Genomic DNA, 12,413 nt, shown 5'->3' with positions numbered 1-12,413 from the left:
GTCAGTATTTTAATTCAGTTTGTCTGCCTCAATCCAGCTCTGACTTTAAATCTGGTGTTCCTTCTATACGTGGCCATCACTGTTATAACTAAATGATAGGTCATAACTCTTTGTTGACTGGATTTGTTATGCTTTATAGCCCCCCTTTAAAAAACCACATGTCTCATAAACTGACAGATATGCATTGTATTTGTTAAAGCATTGAGCACAGTGCCTAGCTTATGGTAGGTGCTTAAAACATGTTTGTTCCCTTCCTTTTGCTACTGTACTCTAAGCTCTGTAGGATGGAAACTCAATTAACAATGTTTTTGTGCCTACTATGTACTAAGCACATAGGAAACCTTGACATTTGCATTTCTTCAATTTAATCATTGACATTTGTAGTCAGGCAACGCTTGAGTGCTCCTTCAAGTTGAAAGCAAAACTTATAGACCTAATTAGCCAAAAATAATGATTTATGTCCCCAAAATGAATTCCTATGACTGGAATCAGGCATCGTTGTGGAAGCATCTCTGCTAAATAATAGCCTCATATAGAATGCATAAAATCCTATTTACCTAAGATTATATGAGCAATTAGCCTGTATATTTCTTCTATATTAAAAAGTCACTGGATCAGGAAAATTATATTCTCTTTTGTTTCTGGCCCAGGAAATATCTAGGTCTGCAATCAACCCTTCAGCAAATCAACCACATCTTCTCTTTTATGCAGTGAGTTCAAAATGAACAAAATGACAGTGGATGTCAGTCAAAAATGTAAATTCTCACTTTTATTTGTATTGAAACTTGATTATTAATTCAGAACCTTATGGACAGCCAAGTCAATCTGAATTACTTATTATTTTCTTTTAGTCTTGAATCTGTCTTTTCACAAATGATGGTTGATACAATGTCAAAAATGAAAGGGTTGCTTAATATATTCTGTATTTCATTTGTGTCTTCTTATGTTAAAGGACAGACTAATACAAGCCAGTATTTATGTAATAGGCATGAAGCAGATTATATATTTCTTTGTCCTTAGAAACCAGGGAAATGTCTTTTTAGAATATTATATTTCTCAATATAATTCAGAATACGAATTCCTCATTTAGGAATAATCAAAATTAAAGTCTTCTTAAAAGTCTTCAAAAGGAACATCTGAAGGAAAAGATTTCTTTGGAAAATAAAAGATTTAGAAATCAGGAAATCTGGGAATTAGGTATCATTCCCTACTTATTTTTGGTTGTCCTGTCTGGAAAACAAACTCTCTCTCTCTGTCTCTCTCTGTCTCTCTCTGTCTCTGTCTCTGTCTCTCTCTCTCTGTCTCTCTCTGTCTCTCTCTCTGTCTCTTTGTCTCTGTCTCTGTCTCTGTCTCTGTCTCTCTCTCTCTCTCTCTCTCAGCAATGATTATGGCAAATAATAAAAGTTTTGGTTTAGGACTCTCTGAAGACATTCTAGATACAGAAAACAAGGTGGGAAGAGGTAGAGGTAGAACCAAGGCAGAATTTCAAGGGGACATACAATAAAAAAGTCAGTGAGCATTTTAACTCAATATATTCATCTATTTTGAGACACCAGCTATAAACCTGGCACTAAAGAACAGAGGACTGCAAAAGAGGAACACTCTTTTCTCTTTTTATCAGTTAATATTATTTACTAATTCAAATGTTCAGATATCTTTACCATAAAGATGATTCAGTAGATAGAAAACTGGATCGGGATCTGGCCTCAGACATGTTGTATGACTCTGGAAAAATTACTTAACCTCTATCTGACTCAGTTTCTTTATTTGTAAAATGGAGATAATAATAGCACCCATCTTCCAGGGTTGTCAGGACTGTGAGATATTTATAAAGTATTTTGCAAACCTTAAAATGTTAGTTATTATTATCATCATTAACATGAGTATATACATCACAGCAAGAGAACAGTGATTAAAATGAAATGTTCCTTTTTAAATATATGTTTGATAACAAGAAAGGAAGGCCAATTTTCATCTGCTCACGAGAACTCCTTTTACTTTTTTCAGAGGCAGAATACTGGGCTTCATATATTATTGTTCTGATCCATGAGAGACCGGATTGATTCTCTCTCTTTTCTCTTTTCATTCTGGTAAGATCCAAATGGAGAAAGCAGAAGGATAGAATATTACCTAAAACATCTGTTTTACTAAAATTTTCCATTACTGCTCTAATGAGTATTGAAATAGAAATATTTTATTCTAGATGCCTAACATCCTACATCTAAGGACCTAGATAACTCAACATCTACAGTGAGTTAAGTTTTAAATGTTCTTGTTTCAATTTGCTCTTCAAAATAGAATAAAATAATTATACAGAGGATGACTCAATGAATAGAAAAAGGGAGAGGAATATATTTGGAAATAGAAGTAAATAAGAAATAAACTATATTAGTAAAAATTTCTAAAATTAAAAATGACTCTCACAAAACCTAAATACAAGTGATGTACTATGTAAATCACAGAAAAACAGATATACCACTTTTTAGGCCAGATTTTATGTGAAATAATAAACAACTGACAGGAACAACCAAGAAATAAGGATATACCTAAATCATTCTCAATGCACTGAAAGACTGCCTCTGAACAATTCAGAAACTTCTCCAGTAAGCCTTGCTATAAACATTTGTCCTAAGAGACAACAGGACAATTAAAAGTTTCCTGTGAGAACAGTAACAAGATCTTAGAGCTGTTGTCTTTGAAGTTTGAAATGCTTCCCTAGAACTGCCACATTCTTTTTTTTTTTCCAGATGGGAAGATTTCAAAAGCGAATTCCCTTTTGTTTCCACTCTCTTTTATCCTATCAAGGAGAGACAAGCACTGATAGAGCAGATCAATGATTCATTAAGTGAAATGCAGTCTGGTGTTTCCAATATAAATGACATTTGAAAAAGATTTATGTCCATTTTATTAATTCATTGCAGGCAATAAATAGCAATTGATGATGCCAATAATGGTTTACCTATCATACTGCTAAAACTAAGACACCGCTGTACAGAAAGAAACAAAAATTTCATCTTTTTTTCTTTTGTGTACACTCTCCCATCAGCAGAGGATATTGGGTAAGCTTTAGAAGGAACAACAGGAAGATGTATACATGTTTTACACAAAATTGCTTTTCCTTTCATCAGATCAACTGTTTCCCAGATATGATTGCTGAGCTGCTTCCAATGATCTTTGGAAGATCAAGGTGAACAGAAGAGAACAAGACTAGAGAAAGGCAAGTATCCCAATATTTAACAAACAAACAAACAAAAAGTCATTAATTTTTAAAAGAGTGAGGTCATCTTAATTTTGGGCTAAATTCTAGGACCTGCAGAATGGTTAGTGCCCGTCTAGAAAAGGAAATGATGGTCACAAAGAGTCGGCATAGTTTCATTTAAAACAGGTCATGCCGAACTAACCTCATTTCCTATTGTAACAGTGTGACTAGACTGGAAAATCAAAGTTACATTGGAGACGTAGTTTACATGGATTTCATCAAAGCGGTTGACAAAACCTCTCTACCTCTTCTGGTGGATAGGATGGAGCCATGTGGGCTAAACAAAAGTCCAGTTCTATGGTTTTGTAGCTGGATTTTTTGCACTCATCTCCTAACTACTCTGCCTCAAGTCTCTCTGCTCTACTCTATCTTCCACCCAGCTACAGAAGGGATTTTTCTAAAGCTTTCTAAAGATTTCATAAACTCTAGTGACTCGCTATTGCTTTTAGGTTAAAAAAAGAATTCTTTTATTGAGCTTTTAAAGCCCTTTTCAACTCACTCTGGACTCATCATATGCTATTCCATCCATGCACATCCAAGGCAAATTGGCCTTCTCTCTCTTCCTGACCCATCTCCAATCCTTTGCACTGAATGTACTCCCTTCTATAAATGTACACCCTCCTGACCTCTGCCTTGAAGAACCTCCTCCATCCTCAGGATGTAGTTCATGGGGAAGCTAGGTACCTCAGTGGACTGAGAGCCAGGCCTAGAGGAGGGAGGTCTAGATTCAAATATGACTTCAGATACTTCTTAGATATATAATCCTGGGCAAGTCACTTAAGCTCCATTGCCTGGACCTTGCCATTCTTCTGTCTTGGAACCAATATATAATATTGATTCTAAGATGGAAGAAAAGGGTTTAAAAATAATTAAAAAAAAGGTAATTCAATCATACTTCCTACATGAAGCTTTTTCTGATTTTTTTACTCAATTGTTAGTGCCCTCTACCTTTAACTGTCTTGTATTTTTCTACATTGAGTTTATTTGTAATTATTCTTTATCTATTTTGTACACACTTATATATGTACTTGTTGTTCCTATTTTAGCATATCTGGCTCCTTAAGAGGAGGGATTGTTTCATTCTTTATCTTACAGTTTATGGAAAAGGTTCAGACTAATTCTTCATTAGACAAAGGAAATAAATTTGGACCCTGAGGTTTTTAGTCCTGGAAAATTAGGAATCTATGGCAGATTCTAGTTGGAAGACAAAATTCAACCAAAATGGGAGATGTTAAATTGCCATGAGGTGGACAAAGGTGAAAACTAGACAGAAACAAAGACACAAAGAGGAGTGAATGACAAGAGAATGAGAAGAATGATATTGAGTGTACCCAAGGTCCACCAAAGATTCTAGGATCTTTATCCACTGGGGCCAGTTAGGACACTGGTGACCAAAGGATAGAACATGCCTGATCTCTGGTTAAGAATTGGTTAAAAATTCAAGCAGCTGAGAAAATACCTCCTTTCTTTTCCTTCCCTCCCCCACCCCTTCTGTTTGAAAGAATGGGTTTTCATATCCAAAATTCTGTTTCTTTTAAGATATTTATGTGCTATTTTCAATAGGACTTTAAAGGCAACTCTTTTGAATAAGATAAGATTAATTTTAATTGCTTTTGGGTTGTATACCATGTATCTTTAATTGCATGCCAAGAGAACAAATGAAGATACCAATAGCTAGGTTGAATACAAGTTAACTAGGACAGAGAGCTACATCTCAGACCAGAATAGTTAGGGAAACCCTCTAATTTGGCTCCTTAAGCTACTGTGATTTTATTTAAACTTTTGTCTTATAGGTATAGGGTCTCTAAAATAGCAGCAGAGAGGGTTCACTTGAAGCTGAAGGAATTGACACTTTTTAAAAAAATACTCAGATTCTTGTTATAGTCAAGCTCAAGTGCTTTAAATATGGCTACATTAAATAGATTTCAGCCTCCATCATGAAGGGAAAGGAAAAGGGAAGAGAGTACAATGACCAAAGGGATAGTAAGCTGAGCAAGAGGAGAGAGACTGGGATTATGGGAGCTCTTCTGATTTTTATCGAGAAAATGGAAAGCTTTTCTTGGTAAAACAATCCTTTATGGTGACATTTCTGGTTACTTTTTTCATCTTCATCTGTAACCTAGGACACAGTAGACCTTAAGAGATTGATTGCAGCTAGTTAAATGACAGCATCCAAACAGACATCACTAATGATTCAATATCAGTTTGAAGAGTGACATTTAAAGGAATGTCATGGGAATTTGTTCTTGGACTTATGCCATTTAACATTTTTATTAATGACTTGGATTAAGACAGCTTATCAAATTTTCATATCCCAAAGCTGGGAGGAAGAGCTAATATGGTGAATGACTGAGTCAAGATCTAAAAACACCTTACAGGCTAGAACTTGAGACAATTTTGTACCTCTGGTCTTTCACGTGGTGCCCTTGGGCTATGAAGCTTGAATCCTGCCATATTCATTATGTTATTATAATGATATTAAAATTATTGCATTTATAGTATATAGAATTATATGATCGTTTTATTTATTTATTCTATTATTATCACACCAGCAAGGGAATGTGATATTTAAATTGCTCACCAGATGATATTCTATTTGAATCATAAGTCCAGTTTCTCTCTGGCACAAGTTACCTAAGAGGCTACAGAAACCCTGTGGGTGACCAAAGGACATTCGACTAGTAATTGTTTGGATTGCATCTGTCTCCCAATTCTCCAACCCTTGCAGTAGCAGTCATTCCAATCAGTTATATTAAACCTTACCGACGAAGCCCACAATTTATTTAGGAGATGATGGAATATTGCTCAAAATATTAAAATATGAGTAATAATAATAGCTAACATTTATGTAATACCATGTGCCAGACACTGTGCTAAGTGCTTTAAAAATATTTCATTTGATCCTTACAACAATCCCAAGAGGTAGGTACTATTATTATGCCAGATAAGGAAACTGAGGTAAACAGAAGTTAGTGACTTAACCTTATTAGTATATGTCTGAGACCAGATTTGGAACTTGGGTTTTCCTGACTCCAGGTCCAACACTCTATCCACTGTGCCATGTAAGTGCCCCCAAACTCTGAAGTCTAAACCTAGTTCATGGGTCATCACTCTATTTGAATTTCACTCCCTCAGTTCACAGCCTACTTCATTAACAGGACTTGGAGACTTGCTACAATTCAAGGAAATGAATCAAGCATTCTTTTTTGCTAGCATCTAAGCAAGAGATTTAAACTTCCTTCCCACTTTAGGTATAGGTACCATGTGTACCTACACTTCAAGGGAAAGGGAGAAGGGAAGAAGTGTCTACACTCCATCTGAGGATAATAGACTAGAAATGGAGAGGGAAGTCAGTTGCCTGGCTCCCCAGTCCAAAAGGATTCACAATAGTTGACAGACCTCAGTAGCTCTAGGATCTACTCTCTTTGTGGTCCCCACTCAGCATAGAACCAGAATCTCTCCTGATATATTGCCTTTGAGTCACTCTGTATCTCTTTTCCTCTCTGTTCAGTGTGAGCATTAACACTTCAGAAATCCACAAATGCTAAAGTTAGGTTTTGTTTATTGCTTTGTTGAATGTCTAGACTTAAGATAGTAATGGAGACAATGTTAATAGTGCAGATTATTAAATTACATTTGCATTAAATAATGCAGAAATTAAATTACAGTCTATTTAAAAATAGACTATATGTACATATTTATTTGTTTCCCTAAGAACTAGTTGTTAAACAGTGGCCAGTACATTACTGATCTGAGGCACTAGAGTTTCAGGGAAGCACTACACATGGTCTTTGCCCTTTCTCTTGTGGTCCTAGGCAGTCATGTTTTGGGGAGCAAAGGGCAGTAGCAACAGCAGCTGCTATAGCCACAGTTTCAGCTGCTCTTGTGTCTGTCTGTCCTAGAAGGTTGGCATGACAAGGTCAGAAGAAGGAAGACAGGGAGCTATGAATGAATGAATGAATAAAGAATGAAAATGAATGAATGAATAAAAAAACTCTATTCAATGCTTAATATGTGCGAAGCACCAGGAATACAAATACTAAAGCAAAACTCTATTCTCAAGTTTGCATCTTAAGAGAGAGAGACTGCATATATAGAGAAGCAGTAGCCAGGAAGAAGCAATCATATGTAGTTCATATTCTATGTCTGAAAAAATTTTGGAGATTTTTGCAGACTTAATATGAGGCAACAGTGTGATATGCCATTCCCAAAAAGGTGAAAACAGCCTTAGGCTCATTGAGAGCCATTGCATCCAGAACCAAGGAAATGACAATTCTAAAGCTCTCTGAAGAGGCCAGACAGTATCTAGAAGATTTTCTTTGATTCTGGAATTCACATCTCAGGAAGGACATTAAACTAGAAACTGGTGAGAGGAGAGCAAACAAGATCATGAAGGTCCATGAGATTATGCCATATGCAGAGAACAGTTGAAGGAATTGAGAACTTCAGTTCAAATCCCAGTTCAGCTTACATATAATTTTTATGAATTTAGGCAAGTTATTTCAGCTTTCTGAGATTCAAATCCCCATTTATAAAATGATAGGGTTGCATTTGACCACATAAAATTATTTCTAATTCTAGGTCTATGATCTTCTGACCCAAAAGATGTTTTCAAGTTTTTGAAGGGCCATCACATAGGGAATAGATAAGTTTTGCTTCACCCCAGATGGCAGAACTAGGAATGATGGAAGAAAATTGCAGAGGTAAAGTTAACATAAGAAACACTTTCTAAAAACTTATTCATATAGAAAATTTTATGTACTGCCTCTACAGATAGCTCATACCAAGGGAATTCTTGTTCCAGCCTACAGGTTGACCTACATGATCTCTAAAATCTTTTCTATAATGAGAAAGGTTTCTAATAATGAGAAAATAATTCTTTTTTTCCACAAAGTGAATCTTGAATGCTCTGAGATTCTGTGCTAATTAAAACAATGGCTTCATAAATCCAATTTAATTTTCAATATTTACCTTTGTCATTACAGATGTTGGAAAATATATCTATTCAGGATCATAGAGACTGGGCAAGTGGGAGACAGCATCAACATCCAGGAATAGAATACCATTCTATAGACAAACTGATGTGGAAAGACAGTCATCAAAGGAGGGAGGTAGCTTCATGATCTCTTTTACCAGAAAAAAATACTGGCTTTGGATTTGAGAAACTACTTATGAACCATAAAGCACCAGGAGTTATGTTATCTCTTCATCACACATGCATCTTGTATCTCACTTTTACTGTACTCTAAGGCTCTGTAGATTTGTGCGGTCCCCTCATTTTTGCATAAGTCCATACAAACACTAAGCTGAATTAGGATTTGAACTCAAATTCTTCTCTTCTCAATTCCTTCAACTGTTCTGCATGTGGTATCATCTCAAGGACCATCATGATCCTGGTGGACTTGTGTTTATTTATGAGGAGACTCTGCTACCATGGCTCAAGTGTTTCTTCACCTAGAATTTCCTATAGTATTTAGGGTTTTCTCACCCTGGAATGACCCTCTGTTATTCTATCTTCCTTCTCCCATAAGTGCATCTAGCATTTTGACTTTATTTTGAGGAAGGGCTGAAGTCAATAATCTTTCATTTCCCTCTAGGCTTGACATTTTCCACAGCTATGCCCTTAGATTTTCAGCTCTCTTTTATATGCTCTTTCCATCCATTAGAAAGTAAGTTCTTTTAGGGAAGGGACTGTCTTTTTGCCTATATTTTTATCCCCAGAATTTAGTCCATTTTTTGACACTAATTATTTAATGCTTATTGTCTGTATGTCCAGGCTTTGGGGAGAATGTTTAGTATCAATAATTCTTACTATACTATCTTAGCAAATACCTTTGCTAAAAGTCAATTATGTCTATTAAGCTGATTGTTAATAGGAAGCACAATAATGGGGGCTTGGGAGTGACAGTATTAGAAACTCAGGGTTACCCCAGAACACAGAACATAATAATCAAGGGGAAGACCTCAAGCCACAAGTGTGAGTATGAATTGGGAGACTGAACCCCAGAATGAGGGGCAAAATGAATAGAGCATTAGACTTGAAATCAAGAAGACCTACATTTAAGTCATATACTCCTCTTCCACTCTTACCAAAAATTTATTCCTAGGTAATTAACTAACCTCTGTCTGCCTCATGTAAAATGGGGATAATAATAATACTTACATCTCAGGACTGTTGTGAGGAAAACAAGATATTTGTAAAGCACTCTGTAAACCTTAAAACACTCTATAAATGCCAGCTATTATTACTATCACTACATTTTCTTATTATTTCTCATGACACATAGCACACAAATCAGATACATATTTTTGTTTTTAGGTTTCTTACTTGTTGCTACCATAAAGTTGTGTTCTTTGCTAGATTACTAGACTTCTCTTGAAGGATGAGGGGAATTGGAGCTATCAATCAATTAATTAATTAATTAATCAATAAATATATAATGAGTGAGCATTATAGTTTGGAAGGGGATAGGAAAAGATTTCATACCAATGATTATGTGATCTACTGAGCTATGGAGAAGCTGTACAGTTTATTATGTTCCCAGGGGATCCCACATCTAGAGCTCATGTTCTTTTTAGTCCCTTAAGTCTTCTCTGGGAATTTGAATCTAGATTAAGGCAGGCCTTGGGGAAGTCATCCTTACTGAGTTTGCAATTGCTTGGGCTTCCCAGGGGTCCTTTGTACTGCACAGATCGATTTAAACTAGAGATTCACTCCACCCTCACTCTGGGGCCCATTATAATTAGGTCTAATAGCTCTGACTTGGCCCTAGCTATCCAAGAGAGACTTACTTTTGCTATGAGCCTGTGAGGTAACAATGCCCAAAGACTTGCTGTCTCCAGGAAGAGAAGCAGTACATTGCAGTTTTCGGTCCAGCAGTTGAAACCTCCAAACACTGCTACTTTCTCTGAAAGAGAAATATGATTATTTTGCCTTGAGTAAGTACCATAGGGTAGATGGAAAGGCAAAGAAATGAGGAAGACAGAGAGAAAGCATAACTAAGTTTGATCAAGGCAGAGAAGAATGTCCTAAATAAAGTTGAGGGCTTCCACAGCAGCCACTAAAAAGATGAGAGAGGAGAAGCAGTATGGTGTTTCGGGATAAATGCTGGATGAGGAATCAGAGGATCTTTGTTCACATCCAGGTTCTGCTGCTTAGTAGGTTTGTGATTCCAGGAAAGTCTTTTGATTTCTCTGGGCTCTCTTCGTCTGCAAAAATGAAAGTCTTGCCTATTGGTAGGGTCCCTTATAGCTCTTACGTTTATGATTTCACCCAGGCATGGTTTGTGTGATCCCTGTTCCTGGGGAAGCTACAGCATCACTTGGCCTCAGAAGTTCTGAGCTTCAACTGGGCTAAAACTGATCAATTGAGCATCTTACAGTCGTTAATAGATAGAGAGAGTCACCTATGCTTCTTGGTAGTGGGGCTGGGACATGAGAGACTTTGCTTGAGATAGGGAGACCTATCCTAGCAACTCTTCCCTGTTTCAAAAAACAAAAACAAAAAACTACAATCCCATGATTTTTCCACTGCTAGCATAGAGGGGATCAAGAGCCAAAGGCTAAGGAGGTAGTGTCCCAGAGATCAAGAAGAACACGATGAAAGAAGATCACCAGTTGCCATTGATATGGCATTGATGATGCCATTGCATTAGCTTCTACTGCCACTACTGCAACAATTCCTGACCCCTTTGAATTTATTCTATCTCTTCTAAGAACATCTTTGATCTTGTGGCTTCAGTGGCTTCCTAATACCTTTACAGTGGAATTTAAAGAATAAGAGTAATAAAGAGCTGGAAGAGATCTTAAAGATGATGTTATGTACTATCCTTATTGTATAGATGACAATGATGAGGTTAAGCTCTGTACCCTGGCATTCAAGATTCTTTATGCTGAAGTACCAGTTTCTGGTCATCTTTCTCACTACCAAACCTACATGTCATAATGGTGATGGTAGAGTCTGGAAGGTCTGGGCTCAAATTCCTTCTCAAACACCTACTAGCTATGTCACTAGCTAGGCAAGTCACTTAACCTCTGTCAAGCTCAGTTTCCTCATCTGCAAAATGGGGATCATAATCATACTCATTTTATGAAGCTAATGTAAGGAAGAAATGAGATATGTGTAAAATATGTTATAGGTGTTAAAGTGCCATATAAAATGTAAGTTGTTATTGTTGATGTGACTATAATTACTATTCCCTTCCTGGTACTCTATTCTTCAGTCAACAGAGAATATGCTCTGTAAATAATCTGGGACAAGGTATGGTGAGAGATATACAATTTCAGATAGTAAAAATGAGACAGTGAGGAAAAGATGTCATTAAGAACCATTTACAACTTGGTCTTCCCATATATTATTCTATTCATTATACTATGCTAGATTTTTAGTTTCCACTTTTAGTACTTAAAATGCTGCTGAGACATAGAAAAAGTATTTCTGTTCCTGTTGTTTTAATATTGTGAAATCTATACCCTTTGGTGTTGTACTAACAAAATGGTGAGTGACCTCATCTCAAAATCCTCTTCCATGAAGTATTCATTTGTTCACTGGTTCCAAATATTTGCTGTAATACATTGTGCTTGGTATTAGGAGACAACAAAAAATATGAGGAATTTATGATTTATAAATCCTCCAGCTAGCAGTACTATTTCCCTGTTTTGGAGTAAGGCATATCAAGGAAGCACAACATTAGAAAAAGCCTTGGATGAAGACTCACACCATGTCTCTTCCAAATTCAACAAAGTCCATTGACTCCCCTTACTGCTTGGATCAACTATAAAACCCTCTTTGGCTTTTAAAGTCCATCATAATTTGCCCTTCCCCATTCCTTTGTAGTCATCTTGCAATTTACTCCTCTCTGTGTGTACTCTACAATCTAACAATACTGTCTTTCTTGATGTTCCTTGAACATGACACTCTTTCTCCTGACCCTCCTGCCTGTTCCCCTAGCCTGGAATTCTCTCCCTCCTCATTTCAGCCTCCTGGCTTCCCTAGCCTCCTTCAAGTATCAACTAAAAATCCTACCTTACACAAAAAAAAATCAACCTTTCCTGATCATCTTAATGCTAGTGCCTTCTCTCTGTTGAGTATCTCCAGTGTATCCTCCTATAAATAGTGGTTTGTATGTTGTCTTTCATGTTAGACTATGAAGTA

Source organism: Monodelphis domestica, chromosome 4 (genome assembly GCF_027887165.1).
Source record: "Monodelphis domestica isolate mMonDom1 chromosome 4, mMonDom1.pri, whole genome shotgun sequence".
NCBI classification, from domain to species: Eukaryota; Metazoa; Chordata; class Mammalia; order Didelphimorphia; family Didelphidae; genus Monodelphis; species Monodelphis domestica.
Note: the sequence above shows the minus strand (reverse complement) of the source record.